The 25,765-nt window shown below is 52.2% G+C and overlaps 1 protein-coding gene across 1 annotated transcript in view; it reads right to left on the bottom strand.

Annotated features, from left to right (window-relative positions):
* The window catches only part of TCF20 (transcription factor 20), a 112,100-nt gene that overhangs the window by 84,868 nt on the left and 1,467 nt on the right, over positions 1-25,765 (bottom strand). The window contains exon 2 of the mRNA XM_068669028.1: positions 16,608-16,718. The gene's annotated coding sequence lies outside the window, so the exon portion shown is untranslated. The remainder of the gene's footprint in view (positions 1-16,607; positions 16,719-25,765) is intronic.

The following is a 25,765-nucleotide window of genomic DNA, read 5'->3' as shown; positions in this document are numbered from 1 at the left end:
CCACGGGCAGTTTATTAAATGCAGGCACTGATCAGACCGCCCGAGAGGAGGCCTGGCAAAGTCACAGCCTCTGCGCCCGCAGGACAGATGCGCACGGAGTGATGCAGCTCCCTAGTCCAGAAAACAAAACAAAAAAAAACTGGCAGTATCTTAATTCGAGCGGGCTTTTCTGAGGACAATGAAAACACCCACCGTGGTGTCGGGCAGGAAATCAGTTCTGAGCTCGCACAGAGCCTCACGTGTCAGAGCACAGGCACGCCAGCTGACAGACACCACGCAGCAGCTTCTCTCTCAGGTCTGCTGCTCCAGACTATCCACGGCGGAGTTGTTCTTCGCTTTCCAGTGAACGCTTGGTCTCAGCTCCAGCAGCGCAGCCAGCCCCTGCGCCAGACAGCGCAGCAGACTGATGGGAGCAGCGGTCCGAGCAGCGCGGCGGGGCCGCTCTGGCACCTCCTGCTGCCTCCACATAAAGCAGAGGCCATGCTTCTTCAGGTCCACGGCCATAACCAAAACCCCAGCACAGGGAAGTTTTGGGTGATGAACTGCCCCGCTAAAACAGATGTTTTGCCACTGGCCAGAACCCCAATAATTTTTTTAACATCCTTTGAACAAGAGGATAACTAACCCGCCTTTTTCACTCTAAACTTAGAGGAGAGCATTAGATTAGGCCTGGAGGCAGAAAAGGTAAGACTCTGCTAATTGCTCTTCTGTTTTTGACAGCTAATGAAAGTCATGCATCTTTGCCAGCTCTTCTGTGTTGGTCATCTGCCTGCAATCAGTCAACATCAGGGGACCACAGCAACAAAAGAGAGACTGCTCTTGAGGGGCACCAAGTTACCATCATCACGCATGGGATCGTAGGCGACAGCTCCAAGTATCGTCCCCACATCCCAGGACATAGCTCTAGGTTTTAACAAGCAGTTCAGTGCTTGTCTTCAGACCCCAGGCAGGCTGGAGAGGAACGGTACCTTCTGCCATCCAGTTCTGTAGCTCCACCTCAGGCAACCCAGTTATTCAGGCCAGGTCAGACGGGAGAAGCAGCAGCATCTCACTGCTGAAAGAGCCGCCACACCAGCCGTGGTTCCCAGTCCTGCCAGCAAGATGCCAGGGTAAGAGGCTTGGGAGCAGTGCTGACAGCAGACGTGACTCATACAGCAAGCATCTCTCTCAATTTTGCCCATCAGTCGTGTTTATCCTGTGCAACCAAGATAATCAGGGAAAAGCCAGTTCCGTGGGATATGACGCTGACGGCCGGGCGAACCCACTGCACCTGCCTGCAACCCAGGTCTCAGACACAGCCAAATCCTGTAAGAAATAAGGATAACCTGCAGGAACCAGGGGAGCCGATGCTCCTTCCCAATCAGGCTTAAAGATCACAGTCCTTTCAGGCAGAAACATAAAAACCTGCGGGAGGGGACTCTAAAGAAGGATTGAAAGGTAAGGCTACATCAAAGAGAGAGACCACGACATTTCTGCTGTGCAACAACCAGCACGGCCCACCTCCACCTGAACTGCCCACCCACGGGGTCTGAGCCACAAATTACGTGCTCCACCAGCAAGGGACCGGCCGGGTGGGTACAGGCAGGTGACACGGGGGACTTCTTCGAGCTGTCTGTGACCTCTGCTCTCCCAAGGCAAGAGCTGAAAGCCAGCACTCGTAAAAGCTGATGGTAAAAAGGGAGAAGGCTGGGGCAGAGGGAAGAGATCAGTGTCTGTGTTTAAGATTCTGGGAGCTGAACGAGGATAAAAGGCTAGGCTAAGGCTAGCAACCTGCTCTGCTCGAAACGGTACGTACAGACCCGGAACGAGGCTGATTTTTCACTCGAAACCAGTAAATGAGGTGGCGGGAGAGCGCAGGACAGCGCTGTGTTTCTACATTAGGGTTTTTAAGCACACTGCAGGATTTCTGTCTCAGAGTACTCATTGAGTTACATCAGGCTGTAATGGCCTGTTGATTTTGAGAGATTATGGCAGCGCTGTTGATGCAGGGGAAGAGGAGATGGAAGGGAAGAGACGATGCGATGCATCAGCCAGCGTGCGCACACATTTCAGGTGATTACCTACACTCCCGGGCGAGCAAGACACGGCGGATCCACAGCAGGACCAGGACGGGGAAGGGAGCGTGCACAGGGCTCAGTGAGCACGCGGGGCTGGCACAGCGGGCGGTTTCAGTCCGTCCCCAAGCCCCGTTTCACTCCCCCGGGGCAGCAGATGCCACCAGCCACATTCTGCAGGGCAGTCCCCTCGAGGGCCGGCGTTGCATCGCATCCCACGGCGTGGCACGGCCGGGCACAAATCCCCTGTGCTCAACGAGACGCGCCGCGCGCTCCCGAGATGGATTCAGCCTCGCTCTGCCAGGCTCTGACAACTTTGCCTGCCTGCATTTCTCTCTCTCCTGTATTTCACAGCGAGATGGTATCCTTTCCTTCTCCTTTCTTTGCTCCCGGGCACAAGCAATCAAGAACAAAGGATGAAAGAAAAATGCAGTGGGGGGGAGTGAGGCGGGGGAGGGACATTTGAGAGTTAGGAGCAATCTTCAGCGGAGAGAAGAGAATTAAAAAAAAAAAAAAAAGAGGAGGAAGAAAGGAGATGCAGAGGCTTGGGGGAAAAAAAACACAATATGCAAATGAGGCAGAACAAAAATCAGAGCTGGGGAAAAAAAATCAAATCAAATCACACCCAACAAACCCACCTCTCTGCGAGCTCCCTGCCTCCCTCAGACGGGGGGGGGGACACTGGGGCGAGGGGCTCCCGGTGCCTTCTGCCACCCGCCGGCCCCAGCAGGCACCCGCTGCCCTCCGGGGCATAGCGAGGGAAGGCAAGAAGGAAGAGCGAGGCGAGTCTGGAGCCGTGAAAATCCTTGTTTTCTCTCTGAGGTAGGGAGCTGTGGGGCAAACAGAAGCAGCCAGGTGCTTCTAACATGATGTTTGTCAAACAATCTGATTTCAAGCTTCACTGGAGTAGTCCCTCAGCAGCTGCTTTAATCTACCGCAGCACTTCTCCCCCGCAGCAGGCTGCCTTCCCCTCGTCCCTCCTCGTGCTTCCAGCGGGACGGCAATCCCCCGGGTGCAGAGACCTCCACCCCGGCCAGCAGCAGCTCACCTCGTGAGCCTCAGCCACATCACAAGCTGAGCAGGACCAGGATTCAACCGGAGGCTTCCCAGCTGCCAGAGGAAAAGGGTGGCTTAGCCTCTTGCAGGTGGCAGCACGGCCCTCGGTGCAGAGGTGGGTGTCAGTGAAGGTGGCCTCTTCCCTCCGGGCTGGGGAGGAAATATCTCATCCATCAGCCCGGTCATTAGTGCCACCAGAGCTGGTGTTGTGTTGTGACACCATCAGGCACTCACCCTTCTCCTCATCGTCGCTTATTTCTTCTCCTTCCAAGGTGATGAGAAACATCATGCGTGCTCCTCAGCGACAGCACTAACAGGTGTAGAGGGGACCTAGGAAGCAGGAGCCCTTGCCTTTGGGGATCCCGTTGCTTTAGGGCCCTGGCTCACCCGAAATGCCACTCTCCAGTACCAGCAACGCCCTCCTTTCCCCCAGCCTTCCGTTCTCCCTCCTGCCCACGTTTCCACTCCAAGTATATTTAATTGTTCACCCATTTCTGCCTGTCAGCTCCTGATGCTAAGGACCTACCAGCTACGGGATGGTCTTTCCGACAGAAAATGTTAAAAAAACATCTTCTATCATGTCAGAAAAATGGATTGCTGCTTTTACTTGCTACCAAGGGGCACCAATTAACTGAGTAAATGCTAAATGCCTAGAACCAGGAGGCACAACTGTGCTGCAAGTGCCAGTTAGGAAACAATATCAAGAAGCTGCCAAATTGCACAGCAGAGGCGCCTGCACGCCGGTGCAGCACGGGAAGGCAAAGGCAAAGCCTTGCCCGGGGGCTTGCAGAGGACTGCGGATGTCAAGGTAGGTGGGACATGGGAAGCTGGGCTTGCAGCGAGCTGGGGAACAGAGGGGAAAAGCAGCAGCAGAACAAAACCACCATGGAGAGGAGGGAGAGGAGGACAGAGTGGGCAGAGCGGTGAAAGGGGACCTTCACCGAAAGTCCCTCGCACCTCCAGTGACTGGAGCAGCTGTGGGCACCCGTGCATGGGGCCGCAATTCCCCGGGGTCCCCCTGCTCTGAGTGCAGCTCCCCGACCCCAGGGAGCCGCGGGGAGGCAGAGCAGAAGGCAGACACCATCTCAGCTCGCATCTTAGCCAGGTCGGCGTCCCCATCAGCAAGAGCCACCGCCGCCGCTGACACTAATTGGCTGTCTGGCTGCCGTGCCGCGGAGGTGACGAGGAGCCGAGAGGCCTCCCCCTTCCCCGGTCCCCTCAGGTCACGGCGAGGAGCCCCGGCGGGAGCTGGCGGTGCCACGGTGCTGGCTCCGCAAATAAAGAGCATCGCTATCTGGAGCTGTCGAGCCTGCGTCACTCACTGCAAGGAGCGGGGGGGGAAGACGGCTACCAGCTTAAACCAGATTTCGCTGGTAGGAGCACCACCACAATCCAGGCTCGCGGGGGCTTCACAAGGGAACCTGAAACGTTACGAGCTGTGCTCGCCACCGCCGTACCCTCGTTTGGCTCAGGAGCACGGCAATTAGCACGCGCGTGTGTTTGCACGAGGCTGCAGTGCAAACAGGTACCATAAACAGAGCGAGGCAGCAAGACTGGTGTTTGAAGCTCAGAGCGGCAGCTAATTGCCAAAAATCATCGCGCAAGTGAGGCTAGAGCAGGGGAAAGAATCACTTTCTGGGAGGGAGAGGGGGGCAGGGAATTAAGCACACACACACCCAGGAAGAATTAACGCTGCTCGCGCTAAATGCACTTCCCTGGTTCCGTGAGAAATGTGACATAACGTTAGTACCTCGACTGCAATTACTGGCACTTGTTTAGCATGGCAGGGCACGGCACCGCCACCGGGCTCGCTCCTCTCTGCTCCCAATTAGCATGCCAAGTGCTCCAGCCGCACACATGGGCTCGCGGGTCAGGGATTGGCGCGGCGGAGCAGCAGGCAGCTCCCTGCCCTCCAATGAGGGAGCGAGCGCCGCGCTGGAAAGCTCCGGCTCCCCTCATTGTACATCCTCCCATCCCTATCACGCTCCTTTCCTCCACTCCTCCAGGGTCTCTGGAGGCAGTGATAAAAACCGCAAGCTCCCCCTCTCTCTCTCAGCTGGTCTCATTCACGGCTCATGGCAGCCCCAGTTTCCTCTGGGGACTCACTAATGAAGACGGCCAACGTTAATCTCTTTCCCCCTCCCTGACGGGTCGATTTATAGTTCCACGGAGAGTCCTGGATTGCAGCCAGAGGGCTTGACACATTCTTCTTGTTCCAAGACGGAAGGGGGGGAGAGACCGGCTTGCGTGCACACACAGACACACACACACACAGAGAAGACACACGCGCATTTATGATCTGGATGGAGCTGGAAGATGCGGCTGGGAAGCCTGTTTACCTGTTCCGAAACAGCGACCGAAGGGAACGGTAACCAACCGTGCCTTTGTGTCTGCGCGTGTGCTCCCAGCACCTCCGTGTTTCCATAGCACCTCTTTCAGCCCGAAGACCCCCAATCGCAGGGATCACTCCCTCGTCGCTGGGATGAAATAAAGCATGGGTTGTGTGCCAGCAGCATTACCCGTGAGTCATTAGGAGGGGAAGCAAATGATAACTTCTCCAGGATAAGCGGCAGGGGGAGGGGAAGGGAAAATTTTAGATGGGCAGAAAGTAATGAACTGGAATCGGGCCAGGACGCTGAGGTTATTTTCCCCTAATCTGGTGAAAAGTGCAGGGGGATCTTTAACACGCCATGGATCGAGGCCTCGGCTTTGCATCCCATCCGGGAGAGGCTCTGGTGGCAGCACGGCTTCCCGGAGCCATGGGGTGACCCAGAGAGACACACGCACCCAGGAGCCTGCACCTCCCTCTGCAGCGCCGAGCGGAGTCCCTCGGACCCGCAAGTCCGAAGCTGCCGCCTCCAAGGGACCTAGAGGGAAGGAAAGACTCGGATTTTTTATTACCACTATCATTACTTTACCACCTCCTCTTCCTCCCTGGCGCCGTCTGATCTTTCCCCGCGTGGCAGCCGCCGCATCCCCCCGCTCGGCGCTCCTCGTGCGGGTCCCTGCCTCGCGCACCTGCCTCGCCGGCGATGACAGAGCGGCTCTGCTAACGGGGTCAGGCAGTGAGCTACTGCCGCCGAGCCGCGGGGGAGCACACAGCGCTGCCTCTGTTCCTGGCAGGCCCATACATTACCTCCTCGCCCCCGCCCCGCAGGAGCCCAGCGGCAGATTTAAAAGGGGGGCACTGTCAAGTCGCGCAGGCCCGTGACTTCGCACGCGGAGAAACGCGGAGAACCTTCGCAAAGCCCGGTGCAAGCACGCTCCCGTCCCATCTTTAAGCAATCTTGAAGGTTTCAATTGCTGAGCTGTAAACCGCAACGCAAAAAAGCACAGACAAATAGATCAGATCAGATATGAGACTGCCCAGACACCGAGCTCCACTTGCCAAGCTGACTGCAGAGCAAAAATAGAAATGCTCGCTGCACATAATTACAGTATTTTACATTTCCACTGCACTTTCCGTCCTGAAGGATCCCAAAGTGCACACACATGTGCATGCGTGTGCGGACGGAGAGGCAGGACACTGGGCAAATCCACTTGCTTGTGAAAGAGACCAAGGAATCACGGTCCAGTAATAACAGCTTGCACCGAACCAAGGCTTTCATTAACGCGCACACACACGCGCGCGCTCACAGAAAATCATTATAATGGGAAACGAGACCAAGCCAAGCCACAGCAATCTGTAGATCAGCAGCTCCAGCACTTCTGCTGCTGCTCTGAGTTTCCCCCAAAACAGATTAGAAACTGAGCTTTTATTAGTTCTCGCCCTCTGCTTCCCAGCAAAGCCCAAGGTGCCAATTCCACTTTGCTACTACAGGGCAGGGGCAGCTCCGCAGCCGGCAGTCCCCAGCCTTTCCTTCTCCTGGTGGAGAGCGCTTTGCAGCCCCTAGGAACACATCCTCCAGCCCCACAGGTCACCACAGCCCTGTTTTACAGCTGGCAAAGCATCCAAACAGGAGCAGCAAAGCCAGCAGGCTGCTGCCCTGAGCACTCCTCTGCTCTTCTCCCCTGACAAAAGAGCCAAATTCAGGTACAAAGACCTTTTCTCCACTTGCACGCCACCCAGGATGCTCTGAGTGTGGATTAAAAGGACCAGGGGAAAAAAAAAAAAAAAGAAGGCTGGTAGGCAAGCAGGAGCAGAGACCTGACACTGGCAGAAACCTCCAGCGTTACCAGGAGGCTGAGAAGCAGGGGAGAAAAGAGCAGGCTCCAACTTCAGCCTCATCCTGGGATGCCGGGTCGCTCCCACACAACTGTGGCAAGTCAGTTTTGTCCTCAACACATTAAAGATCTCATAGCCATCCTAAACTCTCATCTGAGCACAGAGGCGTCAGTGCAATGCAATCGAGGATAGCACACAACTACCTGTCCAGGAAAGAGCTCACTGGCCAGCAGCCTTAGCCCTTACACGAGCACGAGGCTGACACACGCTCCTGATGCCCCTCCGCTCGCTCAGCAGTGCTGCAGCCACGGCCGAGGCTCAGCAGACGACCAGCACGTGCCCCTCTCAGCAGAGATTTTGGGGAAGAAAGAGATTTTGTCAAGGACACTGCAGCAACGCCCTCCCCTCTACTTAGGGAAACAGCTATGGGATTGTTAATGTCCAGAGAGGACTCGAGGTTTTAATAAGGTCACATCTGAAAGAGCCCCACATAATAAGCTGCATGGAAGTCAATTTATCGACCACAGCACACGGGGCTAAGTCAGGCCTGCTGGGATTCGAAGTTGTGGTTGCAGGGCGCATAGGTAATTCATACCTGATGCTCGAGGCCAGCCCCTCTGGCTACAAACAGGAGACCAAGGTGATTGCTTAAATTTCCTTTAGTTTAATAGCCCGGTACATTATTCAGGAACGCGAGGAAGGGCCTGCTTAAAATCTGCTCTTGCTTTTGACAATGTCACTCCAGCAGCAGCTCCGTGAGCGGGGAGCCAGCCGCTGCTCAGCCCCCACGAGCCGGGGGACACAACTCATGAGATTGCCAGTGCTGACCTTAAAATAATCTTAAAAATTAAGAACAGGTGAAGACTACCTGTGATTTTGTGGTTTGTTTTTTTGGTTGGTTGGTTTGGGGATTTTATTTTTAAAAGCACTACATAAAGAACTACAAAAACAACAACAAAAGGATGGCCATTTCCTTTACCTGCCCTGTCTTTCCCACCTAGAGATGCGAGGTTTTTCTAGGCTGAACAGCTATCACAATCAGAGGACCACGAAATGATGTCCATAATGATAAGAAACTGAAAGCCGTGATGTTGAAAGAAAATGGGATTTTATTCAGCCCCTGACAAATTCTGGTTGGTCTTCACGTACTTTTACCAGTACCTATACAAAGACTTTTATTTATTCGGTTGTTTTAATCTGAAGACAGCCAGTAGACAGAAAACTCTCTTACCTACAATTAAAGCATTAGAGCTCACAGAAACATCCGTTATACCTCAGCAGCACTTCTCTAACTAAAAGAAAAAAACAAAACACAGAGCACACATTACTCTTTATTGGAGACTTAGATACATCAGGCTTGATGACAGTACCATTTTTTAAATCCATCGTGGCCGGGTTGGGGGGGAAATAAATTGGTACAAGCCCCACATGAAACAAACTCTTTTTGGGTCATCTTTAAAACTAATCTGGACACTGCACTAGAAAGCACGCTTAAGGAGACAAACAAAAACCTCCCAACAGTTTTATAATCATATTATCAGTCCAAGAGGCCTGAGTAAAAATAATACTCTGTGACCATATTAGTTGCCTGTTATTGTTGGCTACTCAAGGAAAGTAGGACTCCAGCAATCCAGAATTTACAGGGCTGGGAGCCTGGTGGGTCTCTGGGTTTGATTTTGCGCCAATTCACATTCACTCATGCTCTCGGATAAGTCACGATGCCGTCAGCAACTTCAGCCCAGCTGGAAAACTGGGTTAAGAAAGCAGTGGACGCCCGCAGAAAACTAGGGCTTGCCTGCATGGGGACCCGCAGGGAAGTCACGCTGAAGTTCTTTAAGCAGGTGGGTCAGATGGCATTAAAGCCCTGCGTGGACAGATTCACCCAAATGCGAATTCGTCCCTGCTACAACTACTAGGTTTTCCCTAAATCAGCTGAAAGTTAATTGAAATCTAAGTACGGGTACGGTCAGAGCGGCAAAGCACTGCGGTCAGCGCAGGCTACCAAGCTGCCGTCCTCTCCGTCGGATCCTGGTGGCTCACCATATGTGCCTCCAGCCTTCTGCGACGCATGGGAGCTGTCGGGCTCCTCAGAGATCTCCCACAAACTGTTTTTGTGCTACTCACAATCCGAGGGGACGCTCTGGCTCGGAGTCAGCAATCTGGTACGTTGGCAGGGGCGGGCTACAAAGGACGTCCCTAGAGTTGCCGGTCTAGCACCATCCCCTGGCACCAAAATTAAACAGACAGCCAAATTTTTAATTTCCCCCCCCAAATATAAAGACAAATGCAGCTGCTGGGGTCCTGCCTCGGGAACCCCCGGAGATGTGGCCACCAGGAAGGGGCAGCTAAGCGACAGCGGGACGTTTTCCAGCACCACGGGCACTTGAAGGAGACGAGGCCTGGAGGGAAGGTGCCTGCGGCCTGTGCCATGGGAGGAGCGCCTGCTGGCCCCCTCCCTCCCCAGCCTCTGCCCCCAGCGTAAACCCTTTGGTGTCTCCTCAGAAAAGCAGCAATTATGGCAGGGAAAGCTCTCCCCCGCTGGAGGTACCACCGCCTCAGACAGTTGCTCTCCTGACGCTGGCAGGCAGTGGAACATTCCAGAACGCGAGGAAGATTTGGGGAGGGGGTGGAAGAAGGCATCCAGGATCCCATCTCCTCCCTCCCACGGCCAGCCCCCCTCTTTGTCCAGCACACCCCATCAGGATTTCGGTGACATTTTCCTCCAGCCCCCCCTCACGCCGCCTCTCCGGGCCGAGCACAGCCAAGGGTGCAGGAGGACACGGCCCTGCTCCGCTTCCCTCGCGGGCTGGACAAATAAGTCTTCAGCTAGCCACATGCAAGCCATTAAAAATATATTAACATACCCAGCAGGGGCTGTCACTTTTTCTTTTCTCCCCCCCCCCCCCACTCCCCTTTCCTTAAACGAGGAGAAGGAAGAAATCTTGCCACAGTAACAAGAGGTTTTCATCAAGTCTCATTACCTCGAGCACAGCCGCGCACCACAGCCCCCACAGAGAACAGCCCTGGGCTCCCGCTGTCATTAAAGGAACGAAGATCTTAAACAAAAATTAAAGCCAGGACAGCACGGAGCTGGGAGCGCACGGGCGGGGAAGGCAGGGACGGGTGCGTGAGGGCAGAGCGGAGGAGCCGGCGAGGAGGGACACGGAGCCCCTCGTGGCAGCGGGGCAGGGACGTGTGGGGTTTTGTGCTGGCACCCAGGGCCACGCTGCGTTTCCCAGATTAACAGAGCGACACAGCAGCAACGTGGCAGCAACGCAGCTGGGTGCTGTTTTGGGATGAGGGCTTGAAGGATGGGAGGCGGCGACTCAGCATTAAACCCAGGGATTTCTAAGCCAGAGGGGTGTTTGTCAGAGGGCTTTCAAGGCAATGCGTCCTTACCCTTAAAGTGTTGTTTCTCAAGTATCTCTCTGGGCTAAGCGGCTTTCCTCACCACCCCAACTGCTTTAATCCACACCAACCCCCTGCTCCGGGCCAGCACGCAGCAGCACATTCATCTGGCTGCACGGGCACCGCTGAACGAGCAGCTCAGGAGCTGGAGCAGGGGCTGCCAGGAGAAACATGCATAAAAGTGCACCCCCAGAGCCCCCAGGCTCGTCACCTTGCCCCGGGAGAGCAAGGCAGGGTGCACAGACCCCACAGGAACGGAGGGCAGGGAGGTGGGATGCTTCACTAGTGACTAACTGGAAAGAGGTGACCCGAGCTGAACAGGATGTAAAAATAAAGTCTGGTGACAGCGTGGCCGTGTTTTATGCACCTCCAGCTGAGACACAAGTTTATTTCCCCCTTGGGAACGGGGAAGGCAAAACCGATCTCTCTGGAGGAAGCAGCAGAACAAGGAAAAGCAGAGCTGTGCAGAAGAGCCACATAAGTAAAGCACAGCTGAGAGGTGCTCGTTCTGAGCAGCAAGCAGGAGGACGGCAAGCTGAGGAGCGGGGACTGCAGGTGGGCACCACAGAAATAACTCCTGGCAGAGCGGTGAGGGGCAGGAGGGAGCCAGGAGATGAACCGGGTGACACAGAGACGGGATGGGGATGCAGAGAGACCAGCCTGCGGCAGGGGAAGGCACCAGGGGAAGCAGTGAGGAAGCTACTTCAGATCTCTGGAGTTTCTAACCGATCCAGCTGTGAATGGTTTAACAGGTCATCATCTGCACAGTTCATGCACCCCCCAGCTCTGCAGTAATTACACCCATTCTGTACGCAGACAGACACATCACATAATGAGGTCTACCGGTATCACAGAGGCACACAGGAGAGTAAGCAAAATGTCTGACCGTACTAGGAACAGGCCAGAAACAGCTCCGATTTGATAGCGATGCGATACCAATCAGACATATCCACCTCTGCAGCACCGAAACCCTCTCTACTCATCCTGCCTTGGAAAGGGCACGTGAGGAAGTTCAGGAAGCGGCAACAAAGAAAGAGGTTTTGGAAGACAGCAAGTGAAGTTCACAGGTGTAAAACAACATCTGTGCACTAAAGAGGGGGGAGAAAAAGTATGTAAAAAAGAAATAAATCTAGTGCAAGCAGACTGTTACTACAGAGCATGGTTGTGGCACTGCGGGCCCTCCCCAGGAAGCCCATGCATCCTCTCCCAGCCAGCCACCACAAGCTGATGGTTCCACCCCTGGCACAGAGAGCACGGCAGACTCTTCTCCTGCTCGTGCCAAAGCCGAGGAGCTTCACCACCGAGCCTCACGGCTGGCACCCCTACAGCCTCGCCATGGAGCGGCTTGGCGGGGTGACGCTCTGACCCACTTCAACACAGGCAGCACAAACACTGTGGTGTAAAAGAGACGCAGAGCCCTGCTCTAACATAATGGCAGGGATACGCTGGAGTCTCAGCCGGGCTCTGGAGTTTGACAGCAATGCAATTAGGTCAGGGGAGAGCTGTGTTGTAACAGATTCCTTGGACTTGGCTCCATCCAAGGTAGACACGCACATGAATGCTGCATCAGCTTGTACTCGCTGCCCTGCCAGCAGCCTGCATTCCTGAAATCCTGCTCCAGGAGGCTAGCATGCCTCGCGTCGTGACCCAGGCCCTTGATGTGGGTTCCCAGCTCCACGCTTCTGTGACTGTCTGTGGAAGCGGTGCTCGGGACGGCGGGGATGCAGCCAGGGACCGCTGCCTGCCGCCAACACAGGCAGCAACGCCTGCGGGAGGAGGAGGAGGCAGCGGGCAGACACCAACACATGCCCCACTCAGGAGCAACACCCACTTAAATCCCCTCCATGTCCCTAAAGCATCCTCCCACCCACCCCAGGCTCTGCCAGCACTGCCTCCTGCAAGGCTGCCCCACAAACTGCATCATGTTAGCCTGGGCCACGTCACGCAGTGGACGGGACGGGTCTTTTGACCCTACATCAGGTCACCGAGGTGTTTTATGCTACCGTCCTACCAACATATTTTTTTTTAAATAGGGAAAAGATCAGCTTGGGTTTTAAAATGTACAGTTTCACAGGAATCCATACTATGCACACATTTAAACCTAGCAGAACACTATCTCTTTTGTTTTCCTTTTTTTTTTTTTAATTTGGGGAGGGGCAGGGAAGGAGGTGTTAAGAACATCGCAAAGTTCAAAATTAATGTCTCAACTTGTAACACACTTCCCCCTCTCCCACAACACTGGTTGCAGGAGCTACCCACGGGCTCACACTACTCATGAAGCTCCATATGGTTCTGCTTCCCTTCATTTTGCCTCAGCCTGACACACTCTGGCACTGCTCAGGTTTTCCTGGTCCTTGGGAAACCGGAGAGATTCCAACAACTCCAGCTTCTCCTTCCTTTGTTTTGACAACGCTTCCCCTGTGCCATCTATGAAAAACCTATTGTTACGGCGAAGCAGAGGTAAATTTGCTTGAACACCACCAGCACTGTGGAATTTTTCACACTGTGTTTAGTATTGCTAACAATTACTTACATTGCGTTAGCGTTAAAGGACCTCAGCAATATCAGGATCCCTTCCACTCAGCACAATGTACGCATCCAGCAACAACTGCCTGCGCCTGACTAGCAGGATATAGCAAAGATATTTTATTTGAGACAGAACGGCTTCAAAATGGAGTGCCACTTTAAAGCACCCCTAAGTTGACAACAGTTTGTACAATTATCACAAACCACTCAAAGAAAGGCTCCAGCATACCCAGGGAGTACCATGTACTCACCATAACTCAGCAAGTGCTTTTTGCAGCTCCCTTCTACACTCAGTCATGAAGGATATAGATCATTACAGCCTCCAGCTATAGAGCTTTAGCTCATGGAGTAGCAGCTCACGCTTTCAGCTCTGGAGATCCCCAGTTCAATCTGCTGCATGTCAGCCAAGAGGGCAGCTGTCATATAATTACAGCCACAACTTTGCATGTGAAAAAAGTAGGGAGAGCGAACAGAGATCTTATTATAGAATTCTGGTTGCAACCTGCTGAACAGCTCCCTATTTAAAGTAACTTCTCGTAAAGAGGAGGGAGAAAAAAGGAAGAAAAAGAGAAAAAAAAAAACACTCTTCCATTCAGCTTCCCCATTTTCTGTATTTTGCAGAAGAAATCATTGCTGCTTTGCAAAAAGTCCTTTGTTACAAATGCACAGGTATATTAAATGAAGTACACAAGTGCAGAGCCAGGAGTGAGGCTCTACCCCCAACTGGAAAAAAAGAAAAAAAAAATCTCATTGCTGAAACCATCTGAAGTCCAAGACAACATCTTAGTTTCTTTCTGAGCTCTCACCATTCACCAGCAGCCAAGCCAATTGGATTTGCAATTTAAGTATTCTAATTTAGGTTCAAGAAATCTTAACTTAGTTACGTCTTGTTTTCTTCAAACTGTACATACAAGCTCTCAGGAAGACTTAATACAGAGAATCTGGGAGGAGGGTATTTTTGAACTACAAAGGTACAAACTACGGCAAAAAATTCAAATCTCAAATGAAAAGGTATTTTAATGAGCCCAACACAAAACAATTAGACCAAGTTTCTTCTTATCCATTAATCTTTCTGCAGATCCTTCTGCACACACACAGCAATTTTTGAGCCAAACTTTTCTCCAATCCAAGATGTTCAAAAACGGAATTTTAAACAATGCAATCCAGTTAAAAAAAAAAAAAAAAACTAAAAACATTCATTTTTCCCCAACAATTATTCTAGAAATCTGTGTGTCTCCAGCCAAACTGTTTCAGGTCTAAGATACAGCTCAAATTCTTTGCAGAACATTCTCCTCTGCTAGAAAGTCCCGTCCATCCGTCAGTCCATCCGCAGCGCAGAAAACAAGTCACCAATTCCTTGCAGTGAATCAACAATCTTGGACCACCATCAGATCAGAGCTGATTCTCCCACTTCTTGCAAACTACTCATCTGCTTGCTACCTCTCCAAGGAAACTGCTCTGACCCACACTGCCCAGCACCTGCAGGAATACTTGCTGGAACACCAATCAACCAGTTCACGCACACTACACCTTCAACACCCCCCAAAATGCAGAGCAGCCCTTCCAACGGGATGTGAAGAAGTGCCCAGCAGACCATCGAGCCGAAATGTGTTCAGGCAACAGCTAGCACAAAGCAAAAGCCTGCAACACTGAACTCCAGAATGCAGCACAAGCACGGACGTGCTAGCAGTTTGTATGTGAACCGACTGAATCCTCCGGTGACATCCTCTCATCAGCCTCATTTCTGAAGACCTGTTTGCATTGTGCTCAGAGTCCTCTGCTCCTCGCCTCAAGCAAGACCCGCTCAGGAAATACACAAGCCCTCTGACCATCTCCCTCCCTTTAAAAAAAGAGCGAGGGGGAGAATCAAGGACACGAAGCCCAGTTTTGAAGGAAGCTATGTGCGTGCAGCATAGAAACATTTGGGATTGATTGCACACACATGCACAGCAAAACCCTGGCTGGATTCATCACCCAGGAGGGACCCATAAAGGCGTCACCTCTCCCTCACCGTCTGCAAGCAGGCAAAGCTCACCAGCATCTGAACCACCCTTGCTGCAGAGTCCAATGTAAGCAGTACAACTGGACGCAGAGATCACTGAAACGAGACACCGCTAGGCTATTTTCTGGTATTATTTCTGTAAATTTAGCACTGCTAAAAGGTTCCAGATAGACGCTCTCTGGAGACTGAAAGCCTTTGCCTACCCTGAGAAGATATGCAGAGAGAATTGCAGCAAAGCAGAGACACGCTTTTCTCATCTCCCCCAGCCTGCCGAGGCTGAAATGACTGACAACAGTCCAAAATGAGGGACACACATAAATTATTAATATTGCACTCGTAGTCTCACTGTTGCCGTGACAGTCTAAAGACTTAAGAGAGGCAGGCCCTGCAGGGAAATATTACATTACTTCAAAATCATTCATTCAGGAAGCTTACATACCGAGGAGGAGAGAATCATTCTACAGCGAGCTCTATCGAAACCCTGTTTTAAGACCCTTCCTTTCTGAGGCAAAAGGAATTTCAACGAGAATGGGAAAGCAACACAGAACACCAGGAACTCTGCATTTCAAGCGAGTGCCACGGGAGCAACGTTATTTCTGGACACAAACCCTAACACGCTTCTCCTTCCTGACCAGGGCAGCCCACCCTGCTTCTGAGAGCTGGAGGAGTGTTTTGTCTCTGCAGCCACTCTGCTAAGACAGCCGAGCGCCGTGCCAGTCGGGGATAATGGGCACTGCACGCTACCACGTGGAAGAGAGCCAAAAAGCCACTTTGGTTTGCTGCTCGGGCTGGAGGGACCCCATGCTGTAAGCGTGCAAGGCTCCGGCTTCCCGTTCTCCCAGACCTTTTATCTCCTTCCAGGTTTCATGCTGTACCTGCTGCCACAGCAGCCAACAACCTGTAAAGCAGCGTATAAAAAGATGCGGCTTCCTACAGATGGCTTTCTCCTTCCTCTCCCCTGTTGCAAGGAGAATGGCTTACGGAGGGGTATTGGTCTATTTTACATTGATTTCTAGAACTGGGACAAATGAACTGAACTTTGACATTTTTTTTCCAAAAAGTTAAATTATTTTTATCTCTTAGTAACCAGAATAGATTTGCTTTTCATTTAAAGCACAAAAATTCCCTCCAACAATATTGGAAATTTTTTCTCTGCCAAAACCCCACAAAGATTCAAGCTTACTGATCGCATTTTGAAAATTAGATGCACGACATTGCTCCATACCAAGACAGAAGAGAAAGCAGCAATTTTTCCAACAATAAAGTAATCCATTTTAAAAGCTAGCATTTTCTAGTAAAAATTCCTGCATTAAAAAAAAAAAGAAAAAAAGAAAAAAAAAAGAAGGTTTTCAGTAACTCTAAACAATGATGGGGGGAAAGAAGAAACGGATCCTACCCCCAGCTGGATGGCATTCCTCTCTTCGGGCGCAATGTGGTAGCATCTGACTGACGCATCCGATCCATTCCAAAACTCCAGGCGATGTTTTAATCATCAATGGGCAGAATCCTATTAATTTTCAGAGGAAAAAAAAAGAAAAACAGAGTAGAATATGGAGACAGGACACAGAGCACCTGGCATTTGTCTAGCATATCCAGCTGATGTAGCTAGGTCTGTAATTACCAACAGATTAAAGAATTAGTTGGTGGCAGAAATTGGCATCTACCAGTGTAAGTCCCTTCCTCCCCTCCGCCCTCTTTCTGCCACCTCAGCCCAACCCGGGCTCCCACCACGGCGTGAAACATCAGTCCCGTACCAAGGGAAACAAAATAGGAAGAGGGGAAGGGGTGGGAAGAGACAAAGCATGCCAAATAGGGATGGCACAGGAGCCCATCAGCATGCAAGCAAGAGTGTGTGCTGGCCCCTGCGGTGGCAGAAAAGGGGAGATGAGGCAGGAGGGGGCAGGAGAGAAGATGTGAGAGGCGAAGGTTCGAGTGGTCCCTGAGCTCGGGGGCAAGGAACGGCAGCAGGCAGCGCAGAGCGAGCCCCAGCACGCACGAGGAGCTCAGCCCTCAGGAGCAGCGGCACGCCAGGCGATCCTCCTGCCAGGTGCCTGCTGCCATTGGCACTTCCACCAGCAGCGGGCTTGCTAAGGGAAAGGCAGCGGGAGCCCGCCACGTTACACGAGGCTTCCCAGCCTGCCCGTGAATTCGTTTTGCTACCAGCCAAACCTAGACCCACCAACATCAACCACTCCTGCTCTGAAACAAGCCCCCACTAACAGCCTTGCGCCAGCTTCACCTCAGTGCTGATGAGCACCGCAAGCCCTCAGGACCAGCCAAGGTACGAGGCGGCACCACCCCAGGGGGGATTTTCCTGTTCCAACACTGCAGGACAGCCTGCCGGCCCCACCAGGGCTGTATGGCTGCAGCTCACATGTCCATTAGGATCTGTGGAGCACGAGGCGCCATGCCCAGCCCCACTGCCTCTGTGAGCAGCCCTGCCGGCCTGCCAGAGGGCCCTGAACCCTGGGACTTCAGCGGGGAGAGCACGAGCCTCTGCCTCACGCGCTAAATAATTAAACTCTGTGGGAGCAGCAGCAGGCTCGTAAAACTCATACACAGACCGAGACAGCCATTAATGGGGGTCAAAGATGAGCGCTCTCTCTCTGTCTCTCCCTTTTTTTTTTCTTTTTTTTTTTTTTTTTTTTAAGTGTGCTTTGATGCGTGGGGAGAGTGGTGAGAGGAGATGTTCATTACCCTCTCCGGTACCTGACACGTTTTTCCTGACTGCCGACACCTCCTCCTCCCGGCACCCTGTGCTGTGGGCAGTCACCCCCCGGACAGCCGGGGACCACCAGAAGCTGTGTGCTGAGGTGACACCGCTAGGGCAGCGAGGGACCAGTCCGTGCCATCAACAAGGCCTGGCCTTCACATAGATGCCTCTGGCTGGATGTGTAGGGTGCCTAAGGCGGTACCTCCCTCCCGTGTATTTGGGCATGGAGGAGGCCGGTCGCACCGCTGGGACCTCAGCCAGGGCTCAGTGCTGAGAGCTGCCCCGGGGAGGTCGTGGGGAAGGACATGGAAGTCCCCCCACGGGCAGGAAAGGCAGTTTGAGAGAAGGTCGCAGGACCACGGCACGCCCTGCCCCGCCGGGCCCTAAAACACAAACAGACGCACGTGAGCGCCCCACACGCGCTGCTCTGTTCAGACATTTCACGGCGAGCTCTGCTCTGCCCACATCTTTTACATTTTGCTTCGGCCCCCTGACTGCAGCCCCCACCAGCTCTCCCCTGAGGAGGAGCAGCCTGGGGCTGGAAGCAGCTCACCCGCCCGCAGGGCACTGTGCGCCCGGAGGAGCTCCAGCGGGAATCCCCTTCACAAGGCCAGCGAGGCGATAGCACCAGAAGGGCTTTGTGAGGGAACAGGATGACGGGGAAGAACAGGAAGAGCCCAGAGCCCAAGGAAAAGCTCATGTCGAGGCAAAAACACCCGCCTGCGGGGCAAGGCTACACCCACTCCCCAGCCTCGCGGGCTGCTGAGGCAGCCGCTGACTCAAAGCAGGGCGCAGGTGTGCCGTGGCCTGGCTCCTTCTGGAGAGAAACCTCTGGGATCGCTGCTAGCGCGCCAAGAAAGCAGCTGGTGTAGCAGCCTTTAGCGGGCACGAAGGCCTGCAGCAGAGCAAAGCCAGCTTTTATTTATTATTTATAAGTAGCACTGAGAGACACCTGGGCTTTAAGGTCGTAGCACCTTCCCCCAGCAAACCCTAACACTTGCGCTTTCAGAGTGCTCACAGACCACAGAAGCCCTCACACGTCCCAGCAGCAGCTGCGACTCCCATTATTCCTGGAAATATGAGGGGAAATGGCTCAGGCTTCCCAGCCTCAGCTCCCCTTCCCTCCTGCCCTCTGGCTACAAGAGCCACAGGACGCTCAACAGGACACTTTGCAGGGGGCCGAGCTCAAAATGGCAGTCAGCAACGAGCAGGGCGGTGAGAAAGTCCAAGAGAAACTGCAAGGTAAAAACAAGCGCCTTGTATTACACGAAATGACTCCATCGCGTGGTTAGATCCATCACCCCATACGCTGGGTCACGGCGGTGCCGCACGAGCACGCTGCTATTATCTGTTTGCAATCACATCTCGCTCGGTCTTTCAGCTTAATGCACGAAAAGCAGGGCTAATCAGATTCACTCCTTCTCTCTGCTTAATGTCTTCAGGTCCCAAGCAGGCTCTGCGCTGCTTCAAGTGATGCTCAACTAACACTAGCCAGGAGCGTGCAGTGCAAAAGAAGATGGAACTACCTATTAATTTTAGCCCTTCTTTCCACCTATTATGGCTGAAATTCCTTCTATACTTGAAGCTTCGCAAACAAGAGTCAGGAAATTCCCATTTCCCTCTCTACACCACACCCGGCTCATGCATGAGCTCCCTCCTCCAAGCTGCTCCTCCAGTGGTATCTGGGCAATTAATTATAGCACAGACCTAGCGGGCTTTCCTCTCACCCTCAGGGACAGCTTTTTTTAGGCATTTCCTGGCTGGGAACCACCACAGAAGGATGTCTTCTGCTGGCACCGTAACACCATTTCCAGAGTGAGGACACGGTGGCTTCGAACACGGCTGCTCCTCTACTGCATTTTGCCACCATGTGCAAGGCAACTGGAGCATTGCTGGAGTCAGCTGCGGTGCCTTCACCTGCACCAGAGCAACCACTGCAACCACAAAGGCCCCAAACTGGACAGATAAGATGAAAACTCAGCAGAAAGATGCAGGAGAAGGCTGGCGTGCAGAAACACCCGTGATCACGAGCCAGGCTGAGCAGCACCAGAGAGTCACCCATGACAAGTACAATGGAAAGATTTGCCAGAACAGCAACAAAAATCAGCAAGTATTTACAAGAGATGAGAAAGAGATGTAGGTGGAAGGCAAAAGTGCCAGGATACATATCTCTATCCAGAAGGTATAAAAAAAAAATAACAGACTGCAGAGATGAAGGCGCAAGCAGCCTCCACACCTGCACACAGCCCCCACCTGATACCCACTGCATCAGCCAGATCAACGGCAGCTCCTAAGACCCCGACTATCCAGCTCCTTCACCAGCATCTTCCCCGAGTCTGCACACAAGGGGGTGAAAGAAAAACATACCTCGCAATGAGGTTACTTACAGCGTTTTCTCTGCTGCCCCACTCTTCTAAATGTGGGGTGGGTTTTTTTTGTTTGTTCTTAATAGTGCAGCTGGCTTATAAGTGTGTCAGATTTATAAAAACATATCCTTGAAAACAAAGGCACTCTGTGCTCAGCATATCCAGTGGCACCATTATTTGATATCAATACACTGCTTCTTTCCTTTATTCATTCCATCCCTGGAACAAACCCACTGTAACAGCCACCCAGTGTATAATCTTCCCATGTAAAGCAACGCAACCCCACAATAATCCTTCTCTTCCCATAATGTCTTCAAATTCCAATGAGAAGAATTTAGGCTTAAAAAAAAAAAAAAAAACTGCAGCAGGAAACAAGACTCTAACAACTCTCAAGTTGGAGTGAATTCCCCCATCCCTCCCTATTTCTGTCTGGAAATGGCTGCACAAACATCTCCAACGTGTGCAACACACCAATTGCAACCTGTCCCTCCCTCAGTCGGTCCATGCACACATGGGCACCCTGCACCCTGCTGCTTTTGGCAAACAACTCTTTAGTGGCATCATCTTCACCTCCAAGCTTTATAAAATTCAGTAGACGGACACGTATCTGCTCCTTTAGTCGTAAAGCAATCAACAAAGGCCACGAGGCGCCTCCATCTCACCTCCCCAACGCACGCCCTGACCTGCGCCGTGCCCCTGCTAAGTATACACGTGGGCCACATGTGCCTCTTCCCTGCCATCAGTGAGGGATGAGGCAGAAACACCAAAAACAAAAGCAAAGCTGAGGCAGAAATACTGTTTGCATCATTCAGTGGAAGCAAAGTTCTCCTTGGCCCCTTCCCAAGGAGCTTTGCCTACTGCCCTACACATACACGTGCAGCCCAGCTGCATCCCCTGCTGCTACCAAAGCCCCGCGCTGAAGGAACCCTGCCGAGGTCACCCAAGCAGGCTGATGTCTGAGCTTCTGCTCACCCCTGGTTTCATCCCTAGAGCACGATGACACTGTTCTGAGCTGCCTCAGCAGCATCCCACAAGGCTTTCCCAGTACCTGCTGGCGCCTGAAAATTATTAGAGCGGTTGCCTCTGGGGCAACCACGGTTGATGTCTGAAAGATGGAGGGGTGTTTTTCTGGCAGCGCGGTACCCATCTGCGGACCTGGCTCACCACAGATGTGCAGAAAGCTCTCCAGACATCCCCCTGCCCTTACCATTCATCCCAGACCTCAAGGACTGCCTGGTCCCACCAGCTCTGCCTGAGCAGCACCATCGCCACACACGGCGATGCTCTTCCACAGCCCACAGCTGCCCTCTCCTAGGGGAGGGCTACAGCTACTGTTCTCTAAGCCCTTTCATATCCTTAGGCTCTGTCTGTTAGCAAATACCCTAACAGCAGCGGGCTCTTCTCCTGGGGAGGTGGTGAAACTCAACCTTTTCCTGTTCCCTTTGGAAAGCACAGCTTGGAAATGGGATCAGCATCTGGAAGCACACACGAGTTGATCCCAGAGAAAGAATGAGAGGAGCGAGGGGAAGGGAGGGAGCAGAAGGAAGATTGAGGGCGAGGTTTCACGTTACAGCTGAACCAGGCTAACAGTTCACCGCTGCCAAAAGAGGGGGGCCCCACTTCCACCTTTCTTTCATTCCCTACCTTTCACTTCTGGCAACACAAATCTCGCCCCTCCCTCACAGCAGCTCTGGTACTAGCCTGAACCTGGTGAGCAGGTTCAGCTCTTTTTTTTTTTTTTCCTAAATATTTTCAGCCAAGTCAGGTTTCTGAAAGCTGCACAAACTAAACCCGTGCAGCACCAGAGCAGCACAAGGCAAGGCACGACCACCCCTCCTGGACAGAGCCAGCAGCCAGACTGGTTCAGCCACAGCAACAAAACCCACCCTGCCCTGCACGAAGCTGTGGTGCCACCAGGCAAGGACACCGGCCAGCACAACAGAAGCGGTCGAGTCACAAAGCCTGCAATAGATACGTTTGCTAATAACCCTAAAACATGAAGTTTTACCTGTTACTAGGCTCTACCTAGCAGTAGCGTTCCTGAACTGGATGGTGAAGGCAGCCATGAAGGTAAAAGACTAACATTAAAACTGAGCAGACCCAAACCAGATAAAAATATGGGTGGTACTGCAGGATCTCCAATAATAATTCTGCCTCTTTTTAAATTGGGCTCCTAATATCAAACAAGATGGCTGCCTTCATCACTATGCTCAGAAATGTCTGTTTCCATTACAAATTTAACAATTAGTTTCAGGGTGCTTGTGCTACAGCATTTTTCTTTCCTTCTACATCAGATCAACAAAATAATGCAGTTCTCTTCGATTTAAAAAAAAAATAAAATCAAGCTCACATTACTTCAGTCTTTCTTCCCTTCCACCTCCTCAGCTCAATTACTAAAAGCAATTTACAGACAATAAATGCAACTTCACAGCTGCTTGTATGAAGCATTCCCTTTATTTTATAGATGAGGAGGATACAGTCTACACAGAAATTAATATCAGCGAGGTCTGCTTCAAAGCTGGGTAAGGAAGAGGAGCAGACAAACCCTTAAAGAACACAGATCATGCCTGCACACCAGTAAAACCAGCAATGGAGGGTTAGGGATATCACCAGTGGGATGTCAATTCCTTAACCTATCTGCTGAGGTGCAGCAACAAATAAACGCCTGCTTTGGGGTGCTGCCTTTTGGTTTTATTCAGTTTTTATTAGGTTCATGCACAATGACCAGGAGCAGAGGATTTGCAGCTAGAAACTCCGTGTGTATTGCTTTGCCAGCGGAAATACGCCAGCCAGGAGAGAGCCCAGCGCTTCGTCACGGCCTCACGGGCTTCCGCAGGACCTGGGCCTGCTGCTAAAATCGCCACCCGCGACTTGGAAAAAGCACTGGGAGTAGCACCGCCAAAGAGAGGAAAAAAAAATAGAAAGCAGAGGCACTCTTGTGAGGCTAACTGCTCCTTCAGGTGTAATAACCACACACGGCCAGCTCGCCTCCCTCCACGGCTCCACACACAGGCCAGCGGCGGCCTCAGTCACCTGCGCAGGCCTCAGGGGTCTCAGCGCTGTGACAGAGCGGGGCACCGGTGCCAGAGGCAAAAGCAGTGTTAATTTTGGCACTCCTTAATCACGTTTGCTAGCAAACCTAACACCACCGGGTCAGTAAATCCACCCTCCTCCATCCTCCCCAGCGGTCCTGTCTTGACACCTTCCCCTCTTCAGCCAACAGCTACGTGTTTCCGTATCCCTGACTGACACGGGCTGGTTTTTGTACAACCATAGCCCTTGGAAAACTGATTTAGGATTAAATTCGTTTCTAGCCTGCATACGAATACCAAGCGTGCTTAAACCAATGGGGCACTGGGGGCTTCTCTACTTGACTAGCTTAAAACCAGAAGCCGTATCGTGCACGCATCAAAGAACAGATAGGTGTCAAGACGGCCCAAAAACCAACTGAAATAAAGCCGACACAAGAGATTTGGAAGTGTAAGATCTCTCACGCAGGGAGAGCTGGTAAATGTCAACCCATTTCTATCACGGCTGCCATTTCCTGCATTTTCACTGCAGCAAGTACAGAAGTTGGTGCCTATTCCACCCGGTCCCACAACGCCATCGCAGCCCAGCACTACCACAGAAAGCGGCTGCGAAGATGCAGCTGCTGCAGGAGGCACCTGGCCCAGCAAGGACTCCACACGCAGACCTCACAACCCGTGTGCCCCTTCCAGACACAGCCTGGGGTGCCCACACTACCACAGCAAGCCCCAAGACCTCCCAGCAGCTGTAGGATGACAGGAGGACTGGAGAGGTGGCCTGCTGGAGTCTGGACCTCCATGACCAGACCCCCACGTCCAGACCTCCACAACCGGACCTACATCACCACCACCATCCCATCCCCTCGACCTCCGGCCAGGCCCCAGCACCCTTCCTTCTCCCAAACTCTTCCAAAAGGGATGGACCGGAGGAGATAGGATGGGCTCAGGCTGAGAATTTCATTTCTGAGCCCGGGAGATCTGCGGCGGAGACTGAGCTGCTGATATTTTTCTAATATAAGGAACATATAAGATGCCTAGAATTTGATAGCTGCTTTTTAATTAAATTGAAATAAGTAAATCACAGCCCGTTGCCATGGAGAATGAACAGACACAGCCTCTTGACTCCAGGGCAGGATCAAGCAGGAGAGGCAGACAAGGCTGTGAAATTAAAAACACCTATTTTAAAGCAAATGGTCTTGATAATTAGCAAAAAATGTGGCATAGGGAAATAATATAACCATATGGCAGGAAGTGGTTTTCAAGGTGAACTACAAAGCTGTTTTAAATAAATGAATAAACTGCTGGAGCTGCTGGGTCACTCGCAGAACCATACACGCAGGATTAGACGTCATTTAAAAAAATATACAAAAAAAAAAAGTAATTAGCTCTTCTTTTCACTTTCCTGCCTATAGTCTACAACTGTGTTTGTTCTTATTTTTAAGGACTTGTTTCAAGCGATTAACGTTTGCACCTATTTGCAGCTACCAGCGAGCCGTCAAACTCGCGCATTTTCAAAAGCCTTGCAGCTCAACCTGAAGCGAGAACCAAGTTTGTAGGATATAAAACCTTTTATCTCTTCTACGGTGTCATTACACAATCCCAGCCAGGTCATCCGACACTAATAACCGCTCCCGAAGCCGCGCGTCTCCGCTATGACTTCCGCGACAGAGAACGAACCCGGGGGGGCCACGCACCGGACCCTGCGATGCCCCGCTGCAGAAGTGGAGCTTGGAGGGACGGGAAGGCTGAGCACAGCATCCCCCCTGCTCCTGCCCACTGCCAGCTCACCCTTCAAGGGCTTGAAGAGAGGGCTGGAGAGTTTGCGCCGCTCCTTTACCACCTCTGCAGGCAGGCTGTCTCCTGGCCGTCGTCCCTGCCCTTTCAAGCCCCTTCTGGCCTGCCCAGATATGAAAGGCGCACAGCCAGAGGCTCCCTCATTACCTTTCTGAGCCCAGACAGAGCAAACCTGAGCGAGGCTGTCTTGCAGTTTCCAGCGAGCATATGGCCAGAGTGCATCAAATTCACAATAGCTTAAAAATACTTGAAATAAATTCTACCCGATGACTCAGTTTCAAAAATGTACTGTGCTTTTTTTTTTTTTTTTTAAAGGGAAGGGACAGACAAACTAATCTTCACTTCAAACCTCTCGCCCCGTCTAGGGGAAAAACCAACCTTTCCTCCTTATTTTGTAAGGACACAAGCTGGCAGCCACAGCCATTAGTCTTCCACGGCAGCTAATGACCCACACGAAGCAAACTGTCAGGATCCCAGTCCAGGCCCTTGTGGCACAGCTGCTTACATTAAAAACAGTCATATTTTCAGTGCTAATCAGCAGAAGCTGAGCTGGCTATTGACAGATTCTCCCCTGGTCCATCCCTCCCCCTCGACCAAGAAACAGCCTGCAGAGGGAAGGGAGCCAGGATAGGTACTGTAGATAAAGAAGGGCTGG

This window comes from Anas acuta, chromosome 1 (assembly GCF_963932015.1).
Source record: "Anas acuta chromosome 1, bAnaAcu1.1, whole genome shotgun sequence".
NCBI lineage: Eukaryota > Metazoa > Chordata > Aves > Anseriformes > Anatidae > Anas > Anas acuta.
Note: the sequence above shows the minus strand (reverse complement) of the source record. Positions and strands in the feature narration are given on the sequence as shown.